General features: G+C 44.8%; 2 long non-coding RNA genes across 2 annotated transcripts; one reads left to right on the top strand and one right to left on the bottom strand.

Annotated features, from left to right (window-relative positions):
• Positions 1-483: 483 nt before the first annotated feature.
• LOC117706637 (uncharacterized) lies at positions 484-2,741 on the bottom strand. Its single transcript, XR_004606593.2, has 3 exons — positions 2,676-2,741; positions 2,104-2,313; positions 484-793 (listed from the first exon to the last, which is right to left on the bottom strand). It is a non-coding gene; the product is annotated as an uncharacterized LOC117706637 (long non-coding RNA).
• Positions 2,064-15,715, top strand: LOC143441874 (uncharacterized). The gene is made up of 3 exons (XR_013109616.1): positions 2,064-2,152; positions 3,773-3,874; positions 13,925-15,715. It is a non-coding gene; the product is annotated as an uncharacterized LOC143441874 (long non-coding RNA).
• The last annotated feature ends 2,832 nt before the right edge of the window (positions 15,716-18,547 follow it).

Raw genomic sequence — 18,547 nt, forward strand, 5'->3', positions numbered from 1 at the left:
TTTTCAGGAGCAGATGGAAAGATCAAAGATCAGAGCCAGGCTCCTCGTCTGTCCTGGGCTGGACTCAGCACATCACAATAAGACCAAAGACAGAGACATTGCTGACAATTTACACCTGGGCCAAGTGCCAGGGTAGACTGTCAGATAGGGGAGGTGGTGGAGAGGCAGAGAGGGAAGGCCCTGCCTCCTGCCTCTTTGAAAACCAGTGTTCAGACTATGGTTAGTTAACTCAGTGAGGCGAGACTATCTGCTACTCCCCTTGAAAGTATGATGCTCAGAATGGATCAAAATGGGGGTTTTAGATCCCAGATGTATATGGAATCAACAGGACTCTAGCCATTAGTGTGGCAGTACATGATGTTATATTAGTTGTCTAGGCTGCTTCATCAAGAATGCTTAAGTATATTTATTACTTGTTTATTTTCAAAATTTCAATCATCAGAAATTCAGGGACGGCCTAACTACATGAATCTGGTCCAAGGTCTCTCATCCTGGTCAGAGGTTGGCTAGGATGACAGACATATGAAGATTTACCTAAAGTTTGAGGATCTACTTCCAAATGGCTCACACATAGCTGGCAGGTTGCTCTTGGCTGATGGCAGGAGGCCTTAGGTTCTTGGTAGTGATCCATTCCATATGGTGGCTTGAGCACTCTCATGACATGGCACCTAGTTTTCTCCAGAGTTGAGTGACTCTTGAAAGCAAGATAGCAGACACACCGTCTCCTATGTGCTGGCCTTAGAGGTCATACTGTTGTTGTGCAATGTTCACTTCTCTGCATGGGTCGCTGTTCCTTAACATGGGAAGGAAACGCACGAGTGGGGGAGGGTGTTGGGAAGCAAGTTTTAGCTCATCTTAGAGACAAGCTACTATTGCTACCTCTTGGCTCGGCCACCACCTGTGGCACCGACTACAAGAATGGTCTGCCTAATGCCTGCACCCCGCAAGAGTTCTAGGAACCAGATGCTTGTGGAAACACTTGAGTATCCTTTTAGAGGAAGGTCAAGGGCTTCTGGATTCTTCAACCGCCTTGGGCAGGTAGTAGCATGACAGATACATTTCTCTCTCAGTATACCCTAACAGGGACAAGGTTTGGTGTCTTCCTGAACTACTCAACCTCTGCTTGGGACGCAGTGTCCAAATGGGGGATGAGCAGTCACCAATTGCCAGGCACAGACCCGGGCTTAGAATACAGTTTTAAATCCAGGCCCAGTCCTGCAAGGCTCTCCTCTACTAGACAGTATAGCTCTGGTCATCTAGTGGCCACCAAGAGTTAAGAAGCCTCCTTGAGTGTTTGGGTGATAGCTGGGAATCCTCTGGGGGACACGTGGCCTCACAGGATTGCTGCTCTTTTCCTGGAAGGGAAATGACCTTTCCGACTCAGATGAGAGTAGAGAAGCTGCTGTCAGCAATTGCTCGACCCACCTCGGGAAGATCTGTGGAGATCACAGTGAACCTCCATGATTGTCTGTGAGGTAGTCCAATTCTAACTGTGAAATTTAAGTTTTGGATTTTATCGCATGCTGGGCAGCTTACAAGATTTATCTCTGCAAATCTTCACCAGGAATCTGAAGGAGGCTCCAGAGCCACAACAGAAGCTTGGTGTGTGTGTGTGTGTGTGTGTGTGTGTGTGTGTGTGTGTGTGTGTAGTGACTCACATGACCTCCCAGCTACTAAATGGGGGAACCAGGACTCCAACTTGGCAAGCCTGACCCCAAAGCTAATGGTCCTGTCTCAGAGAGCCCCAACAGAGACTGGGTATAAATCACAAGAGGGTAGATTCCAAAGAGAGGAGGGAGGCCTCACACAGCTTTGGCAAAGCCAAAGATGAGAGCTCAGACATCCGGATGGCCGGATGGCCGGTTCCTTGCACATCCAGTTAGTCCCCTTCCTCTTCTAACTTAGATAACAAGTTGGAAGAGGAAGTTGTTTGTTTGTGCTGTCTGGACCCCTAAATTAAGCACCATTTTGAAAGAAATCCTCTCAGTCTCAGGAGACAAAGTATTACAGCTTGTGCTGGATAGCTGGTGAGGTGAAGGGTTGGGGAGTGGGGTGGGGAGTCCGGGGACAGTATTAGTAAATTCAAGGTCACAAAGCCCCCACCTGCCTATACACCTCAACACCAGGTTCTCCCGCAGAAGTTGGAAGCCAGGTAAGGCGTGGAGCAGTCATCTTGACTCCAGGTGCCAGCACAGGCCAGGGACAAGGAGGGAACGAGGTCTTCAGTGACTCCTCCTGGGGGGACACGCGCGGACGCCGGGGACAGGTGTCTACTTAGGAGCCTCCTACTGCTCAGCGGCAGGTCTCCAAGCCCTGTGGGAGGTCGGGGTCAGAGATGTCTGGGACTCCCACACTCGGGTCGCGGTCCTCCTATGGCGGGAGCAGGGGGATGTAGCAGCTCCACCCGGGGACAGAGACCAGAGGGAGGGCGCCCTGCCCGGGGCCGCTCGAGGCCCCAGAGGCTTTGTGTGTTTGGAGCTAGAGCCCCCACTTCGCTTCTCCGCCTCCTTCCCGCTCTCTTTCTCCGGGACCTAAGTCCCAGTGGAGGTTCCAGCAATTAGCACGCGAGGAAGGGGGCGGCCGGGGGCGAGGGTGGCGGCGGCTGCGGGAGGCGACACCCCCCATCCTTGCCACCGGCCGCGCTTCCGCCATCACTGCCTTCGTGCGCCACCTACCGGCCATCCTGGAGCACTGTAGCGTCTGCCTGAACTGTTCCTAGGCAGATCTTGATCTTCCGTGGACAATAGACAATGGGATTTTTTTTTTTCCTGAACAATGATTTATTTTAGGGGGTGGGGACAAGGAGGAAGGAGGGAGGGGGAGAAGGAGGGAAAGAGGGAGGGAGGAAGGAGCACTGTGTTTGTCATCGCTTTAGAAAAGAAAAAAAAATCTCTGTTCTGTCATTGTTTCTGCATATCCATTATATGGAGGACAAAAGAATCCGGTCCTGGAACAACAAAGCCAAGGGAAATGTTTTCCGTGGCTGACATTTAATTGTGAGCACAAGGTGCTGCATTATCATGGGGAGAGACTGCAGAATGAAGTAGGGGCATAGGCTGGCTTCAAAAGCCTGAGTTCTTTGCTTTAACGTGTCCCATTTTTGTATGGCCTCAGAGAGCCCTACTTGGATTGCGCGTTACACACAATTCCACAATTCTATAGGTTTTCAGCCCACCGCAGGGATTCCTTGTGGATCATTTCACAGCTCCTCCAGAGTCTGCTCTTTTGCAGCTAGCAGGGACAGTCAGCTTTTCTTCACAGCCTTCATACAGATCCTTAATAAAAGAATCTAATCTAACACACACACACACACACACACACACACACACACACACACACCAATGCCCCACTAGAGCTGCTGGAGACACTCGAGAACTTAGTCCCAGCCTGTCATTTTAGAGATGAGAGAGGTGAAATGCTTATCCAAAGTCACACAAGTAATTAGAGATAAAGATAGAACCAGATGAACCAGATGGGGATGCTTTGCCCATCCCTCTGGTCTTTGTGACCTGCCTCTTGCTGTTTTGATGCCCAGCAACTCCTGGCCTGACCATCTCACAGTCATGGTCTCCTCCTTTTTAGCAAGCATTGAGCTTTCTTGCAGGAAGATGGGTGATAACTGAGGGGGTGGAACAGAAGGGCTTCCTAGCTCAGTGGCAATTCCTTCCTTTATTTCTCCTTTATACGATGAAGGGGGCAGCATTTTTATTTGGTTATTTATTTTTGGTATGACAATATGCAAAACTGACTATAGCTCTCCATAACTCTCCAGAAACCATTTCTCCTGTGATACAGAGTTTGAACTCTTCTGATATAAGAACAAGGAATGTCTTCCATCTTTGGGACTGTGTTTGGCAGTCTTCTGATAAAGGGGGTAAGTTGATCCCTGAAAGCTTCAGTAATTCAATTTTTTTGCAAGACCACGTAATAATAATAATAATAATAATAATAATAATAATAATAATAATAAATCTTAGGGGAGATACAGACAGCTCATCATGTGCTAAGGAATAGAGACATTTTTTATTGTACCACCTGGCAAGAACATTCCACAACAGCTACAGTCGCCTTTAAAGTCCTCCTGTGTCACACTAAAACAGAAGAGTTTCAGTCTTCGATGAGCAACTCAGTACACGTCTCTGCACATCCAAAATAAGCCAGCCGCAAAACAGCCTTCGTGCTTCATAGATTGTTCAGCCTGTTTAAAGCAAACAGATCCACCTCACAGTCTGCAGACAACTAGTCAACAAGCGGGCGACATTTCCAAACAAAAGACTAGAACATTCCCGAACTCTCTTTAAACTGTCTTCCTAAAGCCAGAGAAGAAAACGCCGGGTTGGCAGGCAGTGCCTGAACCTTTCAGCTGGGCTTTCACACTTTAAGAGCATTGGTTTATGCAGGGACCATGTGACACGGTAACAGGGAGCTCAGATCTCTAAATCTCGTTTTCCTTTGTGTCATCCTCCCTCCACCCCCTCCTGACTGGTGATTCACCCTGTCTCTGCAAAAAAAAAAAAAAAAAAAAAAAAAATCCACAGTTCAGTGACGTTCTATGTGACAACTTCATGCTCTGTCTTAAGGATTCTGTGCAAATCGAGTGTGATCAAGTGAGAGATAACAGAGGTTGGAAGATCTGTGAAGGGGTTGAGCTGTTTCTCAGATGTGGGACATTATTTCCATAGGTTCAAGCATGAATGTTACTCACTGAAACACTGCCCTAAGAATTAGGAAAAGAAATTGGGCCCTCTCTCTCTCTCTCTCTCTCTCTCTTTTTTTTTTTTTTTTTCAGAGAGGTGTGTGAGGTATGAGGCAAATGTCAATCACAGAGCTCATGCTAGAGAATGCTTTCCCCTCATGTTGCAGTCTGGTAAATGCTAGAATCTTGGTGACTCACTGCTTCCCTGATGTCCTTATTTGGTAGCATGCAAAAAAAAAAAAAAAAAAAAAAAAAAAGGATCGTTTCAGATTTAGATTTCCTCAAATCGTGGTGTGAGCAGCTATTTTTACTTTCGCTTCAATCACCATTCTCAGTAGTAGAAAGTGTATTTAGAGTTGTAAAAACTGCTTTTTTTTTCCCCATTGGCAGGCTAAATTTAAATATGGAATTCAGCAACCAAAGAACTCTGTTGGTCAGATCCAGCAGTCATGACCAGGAAGTCCAGTTCTTCTGGCATATGGCTGTCTTTTCCGTGCAACTCTGATTCCCGACTGCTTTACCAGTCTGCGTTTGTAGTCAGTCTCCACAGCACCTCTACTTGGCCTGACTTACCTTGCCCACAGATGCACTAGACCCAGTTCTCTTCACATCTGTATGGACACCCTGCAGGTCCAGGGACATGATACTCATTTTGCTGAAAGCTAAGCCTGACTACGGCAGCTACTCTCTACATCACATCCTGCATCTCCACATCCTTGGCTGATGCCAGGGAAGGATGGTACCCTTATCATCCTCAGTAGTTGTCACATCCATCCAGAACCAACACTCATGCTTCCACAGAGGCCAGAGCTGGGGGTTTCCTACTTCCCAAGGGCAGCTGTGTGGCAGGAGTTCTGGTCCTGTTTCTTGACTGGCACCTGCAGAGTGGGCTGACTCAGCACCGTGGGTGCGGATAACTTCCTGTGAATTGGCTTTCAGAAGCACAAGTAGATGACAACCCTTCGGGGACATCGAGTCCAGACTGTATTTTCACTTCCATCTTATTCCGATCTTGTCTCTTCTCGTTTGATAAAGCCACTTGTGGCTCCTAGGGTCGAGGCTGGAGGTGCTAATTTCCTGTCTGCAGGACATTGTGAGGACAGGCCGATAAGCCCCAGCTGGTTCCCCTTAGACCATCTTGGCTGCCCTCTCAGGTTCCCGACTTTGTACTGGAGCAGATGACTCAGCCATGACCATGACATCAGACCCCACTGAAAGGTGGAAGGGAGGTCTGCTTCTAACCCCACCCCGAAAGCGATCACCAGAGACAGGCAATCAAGTGGTTGCGGGCAGCTTCAGCACCTTAGGCAACTGGGTGTGTCCTCTGCCTAAAATCACCCACCCTGTGAGCATTCCACACTGGGGCTTGCTCAGTGGTATCTCAGGATCTGGGCATGTCGATACTTGCTCCTGTTCCATCACTTTCCAGCTGAACTCAACTGTGGGCTTCTGCCCCTATAAACTATCACAACAAGGGAACCACAAGACAATAGTGTCATCTTCCACACATTTATGACATCTCTTCCTCGATGTCTACAAGTCACAGAGTATGGCAGACAGGAAATTAGTGCCTCCAGCCTAGACCCTAGGAGCCACATCAAATGGGAAGAGAGCTTGTCTTTCTCTCTTACCTCTCGTAGGCCTGTTTGACCCTCTTTTCAACACTCGCGTAGATTGTGCTTAGCCCAGTAACAAGGTTAAATTATGGGGCTTTTTGTCAATACAGATGTCCTTGCCGCCATGGGGACAGTGGCCACGTCTGAGGCTTAGCCGATTTATTTTCACTTTGCTTGCATCTAGGTCCCTCTGGAAGACCAGGATTTTCACTTAGCTGCACATAGGCTTTGTGCAAATGTTTGTGGGAGAAGCTGTGAGCCTAGGGGAGAGTCAGCTCATCTGGGCTCCTCTCCCTCCTCTGCATTTCTTTTTTGAGGTTTAAGAGGAGGAGAGTCATCCAAGAATTCTCTCAGTAGTAAGGAACCTGGGCTGTGTAAATACAGGCCGGTCACTTAACCTTTCTGCTCTAGTCTCCTTCCCATAAGTCCATTGTGAGGATTGAAAGCCACATAATATGTTCAGGACTTTGTCCAGCAGTCCCTGTGAGTTTCCTCGTGTGTGTGTGTTTATGTGTCCATGTGAGTGTGTATGTGTATGTCCATGTGCCTGTGTCCATGTGAGTATGTGTGTCCGAGAGAGAGAGAGAGAGAGAGAGAGAGAGAGAGAGAGAGAGAAAGAGAGTGTGTGTGTGTGTGTGTAGGTTAGTGTCTGTCTTCTTCAATCACTTCACCTTATTTTTCTTTAAGACAAGTTTTCTCACTAAGCCTGGATTTCACCCATTTGACTAGACTGTCTAGTTAGCAAGCCCCTGGGACCATTCTGTCTCCATCCTGTCACAGTGCTGAGTTTATAGAGCGTATACCACTGGGTTAGCTCTTTCTGTGACTGCTGGGAATCTGAATTCAGTTGGATTACTGACTGAGCCATCTCCCCAGCTTCTTCCCTCCATTTTAAATATTTGGTAAAATAATAATACATCATATATGCTGACCATCATCTCCTGCTCTGATTATCTATCTATGCATCTATCTATCTATCTATCTATCTATCATCTATTTATGTGTATATCTATGCATCTATCTATCTATCTATCTATCTATCTATCTCTATCAGCCCTGTGTAGTTATCACATTTCATGTATATAAATAACCATCTATCATCTATCACTTCCATATTAATATTAATTATATGTAGATGGGTGTGTGTCCTATGGCATGGGGTTTGAGATCGAAATGAAACTTTGTGGAATTGATTCTTTCTTTCTACTTTTATGTGACTTCTGAGGACCAAACTCAGGCTGTCAGGCTTGTATCAGGTGGCAGAGTTATCTTGCCAGCCCTCATTGATCATCTCTCTGTCCATACATCCATCCATTTAGCTATCACTTATTTATCATTCATCAAGTATCTATTTATCATCTATCTCCCATCTATCATCTATCTATCTATCTATCTATCTATCTATCTATCTATCTATCTATCTATCAGCTACCTGCCTACCTACCATTTAACGGTAGTCTGAGTATTCCCACTGAGGGCCTAATATGCCAAGATTTGACATACTACCGCTGGCCCTTTCCTCCTTTCCTTTAACCAGATCCTATGTGCTCTCAACAGTGAATCAGACACATTTTTGGCAAAGGCTCACAGCAAGATGCCATGGGGAGTGCCTGGAGATGCATGCAGACAGAGCCATGAAGTAGATATGTCATTGGGGAAATAATTGCTATGACAAGGCCCAGACAGAAAGAGCATCTCTGTCTACAAAAGGTATGCCCCATGATCAATACTTACAAGATTAAAAGGGATACCTATCTTTGATTTCCCTCTGTCTCATGCAAGCTCAGCTTCAACACTTCTGGAGTTCTGTCTGTACTTGGAAATATGCTTCACATTTCTTTCTATTCATTCTGTGCTCAAGTTCTGCTTCTCTTCTTTCTGCTTTGAGTGTGGCCCATTACATGAGGCTTCTACCTACCTGGTCTATATCTGCTTCAAAGATTTAAAAAAAAAATCCTAAAACTGCCAAATTACATTGATACTCAGATCATCCAGCATCCAACTTCCTTATAGGAAAATGTCCAAAATTCTCTTGGATTCCCACCCCTTGCTATTTGTTTTCCATATTCTTCTCAAACCTGTTTGTTCCACTCTGGCTCCTGTATCTGCCCTCCAATACACATTTTGGATAGCTCAGAGTTTTGTTCCTGTGTGTGGTGTTGAACTTGAAGGGAGCTGGACTGTGTGTTTTTCATGATGTTACACATCTGGAATGAATCTTGTGAGGTTTTCTTGTCATTTGCTAGCTCTTGGTCATCTAGGGCAGCAAGTGACTTGTCAGAGACAGAATTCCTCAAGCTCTGGATGCTTGATCTTCCTCTCCCCACAGTGATCCTTTCACTGGTCACTTTAGGTTGACATTCTAAAATGTCAATTCACCTGAGCACTCTTTCTGGTGCTCTTTTAAATGCAGGTTCTCACATCCAATACAAACAACAGCATTTGCTTACTCTGGGACAGGGGCACGTGAAGCTACAATGTGTATCATATGTATTATAATTAAGACAATTCCATACATGTGGTCTCTGGAACATACTGTGATTACAAACTACTCTGAGTTAATTTTAATATTTTTTTTGAGAGAGCCAGGGAGATGGCTTAGTGGATAAAGCACTTGCCATGTAGGCATGATGAAGCCTGGAGCTCAGGTCCTGAGAACACACTTGAAAGTCTGGTAGAACAGTGTAATCTTGTAATCTCACTCCTGGAAGGCAGGCACAGGGGGTCCTTAGAACAAATTGTCTAGTTAGTGTAGCTGGAATAGATGGGCTCCCTATTCAGTGAGGGACCCTGTCTCAGATAATAAAGTAGAGAGCTGTTAAGATACCTGACATGTAACTTCAGGACCCTGCACAACTGTACACACACACACACACACACACACACACACACACACACATTCATACACAAACACATTCACACTGTATACATACACCCAGGACAACAAGAAGGCTAGTGTGTGAGATCTGCCTATGCACAGATGCTCTTTAAAAACAACACCAACTGCTGGGCACTGTCCTTCAAGCAGCTCGTCTTGAAGACTCCTACCCTTGGTTTGTTGGATCAGAAATTTAATCTCCAAAACTACCAGCTTGGGTCTTGAGTGCTACCCTTCCTATCTTGTCTTTTTCTGTTGGACTTGATCATAATAGCTGCTTCAGAAGGATCAGAGGGCCCCTTAAAGCACACTCAACAGTTCCAAATTGCATCACTACCTTGGCCTCCATATTCTGGCCCAAATGTGCAGAAGTGTTTAGCAGAAGACTTCTGCTTTCCTGGAGGCCATGAAATAATAGAAACCCCAGAGACCAAGCAAGTACCCAGAACCCCAGAGGTCACACATGTCCTTGGAGCCTGAGAGGCAGTGTTGGCACCCAAAACCCCAGAGGTCATGCAGGCTACAAAACCCCAGCAGAGACACCCTACCAGAATTGAAGACTCACTGTTCACCAGAACCCCAGTCCACTCAGGACAGAAGATCATAGAAGAAACAGAAACCAAGGTGAAAAATCCAAACACCATCTATCTAACAAATAAAAACTAAGAAGTCAGCACCTAAACCTATAATAACCCCAAACACAGATGACTAGAGGCCAGTATAAGAACACAATAATATTCAGGGAAATATGGCAGCTCCAGAGCCCAACTATATTACTATAGCAAGCCCTGAATATTCCAGCATAGCTGAAGCACAAGAAAATGATCTTAAATACAACCTTATGAGAATGATAGAATACTTTAAAGAAGAAATTAATAAATCCCTTAAAGAAATCCAGGAAAATACAACAAGCAGGTGAAAAAAAAAATGAAAAATAGAAATGTCCAAAACCTCAAATTGGAAATAGAAGAAATAAAAAAGGAAACTGAGGGAATACCAGAGATGGAAAATCTAGGTAAGGAAACAGGAACTACAGAAGCAAGCATCACCAACAGAACACATAAGATGGAAGAGAGAATCTCAGGCATAGAGGATACAATAGAAGAAATTGATACATAGGTCAAAAAAAAATGCTAAATCTAAAATGTTCCTGACACAAAACATCCAGGAAATTTGAGACACTATGAAAAGACCAAACCTAAGAATAATAGGAATAAAAGAAGGAGAAAATCCCAACTCAAAGGCCCAGAAAACATCTTCAACAAAATCATAGAAGAAAACTTCCCTAATCTAAAGAAAGGTGGCTATTCTTCTATAAGAAGCTCACTGGGGCTGAAGAGATGGCTCAGCGGTTAAGAGCATTGACTGCCTTTCCAGAGGTCCTGAGTTCCCACCAACCACGTGGTGGCTCACAACCATCTGTAATGGGATCTGATGTCCTCTTCTGGTGTGTCTGAAGACAGCTACATTGTACTCACATAAAACAAATAAATAAATCTGAGAAGAAGAAGAAGAAGAAGAAGAAGAAGAAGAGGAGGAGGAGGAGGAGGAGGAGGAGGAGGAGGAGGAGGAGGAAGAAGAAGAAGAAGAAGAAGAAGAAGAAGAAGAAGAAGAAGAAGAAGAAGCAGCAGCAGCTTACCAAACACCAAATAAATTGGACCAGAAAAGAAAGTCCAACCTGTACCCCCTCCTCCTGATACATAATAAAACACTAAATGTACAGAACAAAAAACGAATATCAAAAGCTGCAAAGGAAAGGCCAAGTAACATATAAAGACAGGCCTATTAGAATTATATCCAACTTCTCAACAGAGACTCTAGAAGCTAGAAGGCTCTGGGCAGATGTCTTGCAGACTCTAAAAGACTACAGAGGCCAACCTAGATTACTATACCCAGCAAAACTTTCAATCACAAAACGTGGAGAAAAGAAGATATTCCATGACAAAACCAAATTTAAACAGTATCTAGCCCTACAGAAGATACTAGAAGGAAAACTCCAACCCAAGAAGGTTAACTATGTTGTGTTTTATAAAAAGATAAGGATAGAAGGAATATGTTTGGTGGATGTGCAGTTAGTGTGGGGGAAGGGGGTGCCTCTGCAGGCCCATGCTGAGGCATTCCTTCCCCCTGAAGGACCAGCCATATAGTATAGTATAAAATAGAGTTTATTCAGAGCATGGGGAGGGGAGTTAAGAGAAAGGCAGAGAGAGAGAGAAGTGGAGTAAAGAAGTAAAGGAATAGAGGCAGGCCATGAGCACCTGGAGAAAGAGGTGGGGGAGGCAAATGGGGAGAGAAGGGAAGCAGGAGCAAGAGCAAGAGAGCAAGAGAGCAAGAGAGAAAGAGAGAAAGAGAGAAATGAGGGGGTGAGCAGCTCCTTTTATAGTGAGTCAGGCACACCTGAATGTTGCCAGGTAACTGTGGAGCAGAGCCTAGATGAAATGCCAATAAACTACATCCAAGAAAACACAGAAAATAAGTAATTTCATACCAACAAAACCTAAAGAAGGGAAACACACACATACACACTACCACCACCAACATTAAATTAGCAGAAATTAATCATTGGTCATTAATATCTCTCAGTATCAGTGGACTCCATTCCCCAACAAAAGGACACAGGCTAATAGAATGGATGAAAAAACAGGATCCATCCTTCTGCTGCATACAAGAAACACACCTCAACATCAAAGATAGACATTACCTCAGAGTAAAGGGCTGGGAAAAGATTTTCCAAGCAATAAACTTGGAAGCTGTGTAGCAAACTGATGTAGGCATTCTAAAATCTAACAAAATAGTAAAATACTCAACTTCATATGGAGGAACAAAAAACCCAAAATAACTAAAACAATCCTGTCTAGTAAGATAACTTCCGGAGGTATGTATTACCAGTCCTGTTTCAAGCTGTACTACAGAGTAATAGTAATAAAAACCTCATGGTATTGGCATCAAAACAGATAGGCTAATCAGTGGAGTCAAAAATGAAGATCCACAAGTAAATCCACACAGCTGTGGAACCTGATTTTTGACAAAGAAGCCAAAATTATACAATGAAAAAAGATAAAGTATCTTCAACAATTGGTGTTGGTCTAATGGATATCTGCAAGTAGAAGAATGCCAATAGATCCATATCTATCACCCTGCACAAAACTCAAGTCCAAGTGGATCAAAGCTCTCAACAACAACAACAAAAAAAAAAAAAAACCAGGCACACTAAACCTGATAGAAGAAAAAGTGGTGAATAACCTTGAATGAATTGAAATGCGATAACAACTTCATGAACAGAACACCAGCAGCTCGGGCACTAAGATCAACAATTGATAGGTGGGATCTCATGAAACTGAAAATCTTCTGTAAGGCAAAGGATGCCACCAAAAGACAAATGGCAGCCTACAGAATAGGAAAAGATCTTCACCAACTCCACATCTGACAGAGGCCTGATATCTGAAATATATATATATATAAAAAAAAAAAAACCTCAAGAAACTAGACATCAACAAACCAAATAATCCAATTTTAAAATGGGGTACAGATCTAAATAGAGAATTCTTGACAAAGGGATCTCTAATGGTCCAAAAGCACTTAAAGAAATTTTCAACATCCTTACCCATCAGAAAAATGAAAATCAAAAAGACTCTGAGATTCCATTTTACACCCATCAGAATGGCTAAGATCAAAAACTTAAGCTGGGACAACTCATGCTGGCAAGGATCTAGAGCAAAAGGAACACTCTTCCATTGGCAGTGGGGGTGCAAACTTGTACAGCCACTTTGGAAATCAATTTGGCAATTTCTCAGAAAACTGGGAATCAATCTATCTCAAGATCCAGCTATACCATTCATTCCTGGGCATATTCTCAAAGGATGTTCCACCATACTACAAAGATACTTGCTCGACTATGTTTATAGCAGGTTTATTTGTAATAGCCAGAAACTGAAGACAATCTAGATGTCCCTCAACCAAAGAATAAATAAAGAAAATGTGTACATTTATGCAATGGCATATCACTCAGCTATTAAAAACAATGAATCACAAAAATTTCAGGCAGAATGAATGTAACTAGAAAAGATCATCCTGAATGAGGTAGCCCAGACTCAGAAAAACATGGTGTGTACTCACTTATAAGTAGATATTAGCCACAAAGTAAAGGATAATCATGCTACAACCCCACAGACCCAAAGATGTTAAGTAACAAGGGAAGCTCAAGGGGGAATTCATAAATTTCACCGAGAAAGAGAAATAGAATAGACATGGTGGGTGGATGGGGGAGGGTACTGGTCAGGGATTAGAGGTGGAGATGGGAACAGGAGGGATCAGTTGAGAGGAGAATAGAGGGACACAGTACCAGGAGAGACAACTTGAGTGTAGTTGTGGGGGGACCATCTCTGGGACAAGCTAGAAAACTAGGGCAATGGAAACTCTCAGGAATCTATGAAGGTGATCCTAGCTAAGACTCCTAGCAACTGGAGATAAGGAGCCTAAACCAGCCATCTCCTCTAAGCAGGCAAGATTTCCAATAGAGGGATTGGGACACCAACCCAGCCACAAACCCATTGATCTACAATTTGTCCTACAAGGTGTGCAAGGGTAAATTTGTCCTGCCTCCAAGATGTGCAGGGGTAAGGATGGAGCAGAAATTGAGAGAATGGCCAACCAATGAGTGGTCCAGCTTGAGACCCATGCCATGAGAAGGAGCCCACCCCTGACACTGCTAATGGTATTCTGCTGTACTTGCAGACAGGAGCCTAGCATAATCATCGTAAGAGAGGCTTCACCCAACAACTGATGGAGACAGATGTAGAGACCCACAACCAAACGCTAGGCAGAGAGCTTGGGGAACCCTGCAGAAGAGGAGGAGAAAGACTTGAAGGAGCCAGAGGAATCAAGACACCACAAGAAAACTGAGTCAACTAACTTTGGTCCGTAGGGACTGAATCACCAACCAAAGAGCCTGCATGGGATTGACCTAGGCCCTCTGCACATATATGTATATGTATGTTACAGTTGTGTAGCTTGGGGGTGTTTTGGTTTTGCTTTTTGTTTTGTTTTTTGTTTTGTTTTTGCAGTATTCCTAACAGCAGGAGTAGGGGCTGTCTCTGACTCTGTTGCCTGCCTACCTTTGACTCTGTTGCCTGCTTTTGGGACCCTTTCTCCTTATTGGGATGCTTCTTCTAGCCTCAATAGAAGGTGGGCTTAGTCTTACTGCAACTTGATATGCCAAGTCTGGTTGATATCCAGGGGTGACCTCCCCTTTTCTGAAGAAAAATGAAGGAGGAATGGAATCAGGGAGAAGGACTGGGAGGAGAGGAAGGAAGGGAAACCATGGTTGGGCTGTAAATTTAATTCATTAATTTTAAGTTTAATTTAATTTAAAATAAGGAACAGAGGGCAACAAGAAGAGAGGGGACAGAAAGAAAAATCTCCAAGACAGCAGCACTAAAAATGTTAATTTGCAAATTTCCTTAGAGTAGTGGTATCTCACCTTGTGGGTCTTGACCCCTTTGGGAGGCAAACAATCCTTTCACAGGGGTTGCTTAAGACCACCTGCATATCATGTATTTCCATTACAATTCGTAACAGCAGCAAAATTATAGCTATGAAGTAACAGTGAACTAACTTTTTGGTTGGGGAGGTCACCACAGCAACCGTAGTAAGGGTAGCGACATCCGGAAGGTTGAGAAGCAGCCAGAGAGGCACTGCTGGAGCCCACGCAAATCCAGATCACACACACAATGCTGGAAGGCACGTTCATGTCTCTTCACATCACTGACAGCTGCATGCTGTCCTTGGAGGAGGTCGTGATGGAGCTGCTTGGCAGTAACTTTCAAAGAACGTGTGCCTTGTATCTACTTACTTGACAGTGATATGCCCTTGTGGAAAAATGAGACCTTGTCCACATCAGAATCCCATCACCCACTTGCTCAGGGGTCCAACTAGAGTTTGCTAAGGCAGAGCTTAAAGGGGCTTAGCAGTGAGCAGGGGGACTCTGTATTCCAAATCTCCTCTTGGAAACGCTCCCGTGACACGCTCTCTCGTCACCATGGGTGAGAAGTGAGCGGATTGTTTCGCCAACACTCCATTTGGCACAGTGAACCTCTGTTTGAATGACTCGGAGAGTGAAGGCAGGTTATCATTGCTATGCCAGGTGGTCTGACCCAGAGGGCAGAAGAGCCACGAGGTGAGGAGAGGTGAGGAGGAGATTAGTGAGGCTCAAACGGATAATTGGGAAAGCAGGGAGAAGGCAGAAAATTATGCTTCTCTGCTGGGGCTTAGTTACGTCACAAGAGAAAATGAAAGAACAGATTGGCAACCCTGGATGAAAAACAAACTCAGAGAGTCGAGGAGGGAAGCCTAGAGCTGAGCCCTCAAGGGTTTCCTGAAGCCTGCTAGTTTTCCATGTTTAGAACAAGACACATAAAAGAACAGTGATCTGTGTAATTTCTCTAGAAGTCATCTTCGTAATACCAGAACCTAGACCTGTTAGGAACAGGTTGAAAAGTTTTCCAAATCGGTTCGGAAGAGAGAGGGAGAGGGATGGGGAGGGGAGAGAGGGAGAAAGAGAAAAAGAGCAAGACAGAGAGGTGGGACTGGGGATGAAGAGGAATGGAGAGGGGATGGGGGATGGGGTGGGGGTAGGGTGGGAGTAGGGGGACCAATGGGGAGTTGTGGGAGGCAGAAAGATACAAAGAAGGAAGGAGTGAGATTCGTTAACCTAAGCCCAGGAGTGTGCATGCTAGGCACCTGTAGCCTTGCTTTGTAAGATTGGAAAATTCCTTAACATCTCTGTGCCTGTTTCCTCATTTGGAGCAAAGAAATCATTGCATTATAACTCTGTATACATAAAGCTCTTAAAACTTTCTTAGCACCCTGAACACATTCAAAGATGCTAACGGGCAACACTAATGGAACATTAAAGGAAGCTGATGCAACCTCTGAGGGCTTTGAAAACATTTCAGAGACTTGAAGGGCTACCCTCCTTCCTTGTCCCTTTTGTAGGCCATCTTGCTAAGCACCCTGAACTGGAACTTGATACGTAGCTCCAGCGGTGGCCTTCTGCCTCGGCTTCCCAAGTACTGGGATGACAGGTATGCACCACCACAGTTAGCTGGAGGCTGGGCTAGTTTTTTTTACTAAGAGCATTTAGTGTGTGGAAACCATTGACAAGTCTTATCCCATATCCACATGACTTGTACATGATAAACTTGGGCATGAGGGTGCATGTATGTGTGTGTGAATGTGGAGTTCACAGGTCAACACTGGGTGTCGTCCTTAGTTGGGATCCACATGTCTCTGTTCCCCAGTCCTAGGGTCACAAGTCCACACCAACATTATCCATGTGAGTGCCGAGGATCCAGACCCAAGTCCTCATCCTTAGATGGAACTAAGCCGTCTTCCCATGTGACTTCTCGGTGTTCTGCTGACATGCCTGTAGCTGAAAAACTCACACCACTGGGACCTCCATGTTAGCTTGGTTTTAGAAATCCACATGAGCTCTTCTTACATTGGACTGATACATACTGAATTTTGCATGACCTCATGAATCCAGGAGATGGTCACACTCCACTGCATTCAAAGTATTATCAAAAGCATTTTACCATTTCAGAAAGTCACCTCACCCACGCCGGAAGCTGCTGGGGTGGTTTCATGGGAGTCCCTTTGTGTCCATGGACACTATGTATCAGTAACTGGGGTGTGACATCTCATATTCTGCATATTGAAGTACACATCGATTTATTATCATTAACATATCTCTTTTATGTAAAAGCACTGTGCTGATTACCCTTTGATATGTCTGAGTTGAGTTATGTTCATTAATTTTATTCAGAATATTCAAGTGGTCTTCCTAGAAATGCTTGCTATAGAAAAAGAGGTGTTGGCTAGAAGGCGCAGCAGGTGCTGGGGTACTTGCCTAACCTCACGAGGCTATGGATTCTACCACCCCCACCATGTAAAGAAGCCGGAGTCATTCGCCCTGATGTGTCTGAAACCATGGATTACCCAACCCTCGATCACCACAGTCACAGAAACTGAGCTCCGAGTCAAGAAAATTGGAACGAGATGGGGGAGGGTCGCGTGTGGTCTAGCCTTGCCTCTGCTGTTTATAGATACCTACGTTGTAATTAGATATTATTGCCTGTACGGTCTCTCAAGGATACCGATTTGTAGTTCATGATTAAGTATCAGACCTCAGCTGGGTCTGGTGTGCATGCCTGTGGTGTCAGTTACTCGGGAAGATAGGGCAAGAGGATGAAAGGTCCAAGACTGTTGTGGGGAACTTAGGTAGACTGTGTCTCAAAATAAAAAAAAGAAAAGAGAAGAAAAGGCTGGTTGAAGGGGTGGGATGAGAGACACTGGTGCTCTGGCCAGAGAGGGACCTTCTGGAGAAAGGCTGCTCTGGGCTGAGTCCGTGTGCTGTTGTTAAAATTGTTGTTAGAGATGAGGTCCTTGGCTGGAGGATGAACGTGTGCAAGGTCCTGGAGAGGCCACAGGTGTGTGAGTGGGCAGAGCTTTGTGGGAGGAGAAATGAGTACTTCCTTGTCCCTTTCAGCTGATCAGTCAATCAAACGTTTAAAAGTCTCTGTCCAATATTAAATAAACTCAAGAGGAAAGGTCATTTTACATTTTCTAAACCTTTCTTTCCCCATCTGGAGGCATTACAAGCAGGAACGCCTCTTGTTCTAGAAGTTTCTGTTCTCCTTTGAGAAAGATGGAAGACCTCCCTCACCTTCCCCACTTCCTGGTTTGTCAAAGGCTACCTCCCATCCAGCCTCGGAAGGACTCACACTGCACAGGGACACCTCGGACAGTGAGTCCTGAGGCTTTAGCATCTGTTCCTACAGAAGGAAAAGTAGCCAGTTATTTCCTGACATGGACAGAGAGAAAGGGGAAGTCTAAGGGTCTCAGTGCTGTAGGTCGTGTTCTCAAGGCTCGGACACGAAGCTAAATGGAGTCACAGCAAAGATCTGTATAGGTTGTGTGTAGAAGACGGTTGTTATTTCCATTGTGGGGAATGGACTTAATTTTCCTGTGTGGCTTATTCAGCTTGGGGAGCCTTATAATAAACATAATGTAACCAAGTGGTTTGTGAGCAACAGAAACTTGTTTTGTACTTTGGGAGCCTAAAATTTCAAGATGAAGGTGTCCACAGGTTTGGGTTGAAGACTTCTGTCTTCTTGTCTGACATGGTGGCCACAAAGAAAGGCTGGCTTCTCTCCATGGCCTCACCCTTAGGAAATAATCTCCCAACAACCTTGCCCATGATACTATCACATTAGGGGGTAGCAGTTCAGCCTGACTTTTGAGAAGGCCACAAACATCCGGCCTATGAAGGTGGAGTGGGCCTTGAGTTTGAGTTCATCC

This window comes from Arvicanthis niloticus, chromosome 4 (assembly GCF_011762505.2).
Source record: "Arvicanthis niloticus isolate mArvNil1 chromosome 4, mArvNil1.pat.X, whole genome shotgun sequence".
In the NCBI taxonomy this organism is placed as follows: domain Eukaryota; kingdom Metazoa; phylum Chordata; class Mammalia; order Rodentia; family Muridae; genus Arvicanthis; species Arvicanthis niloticus.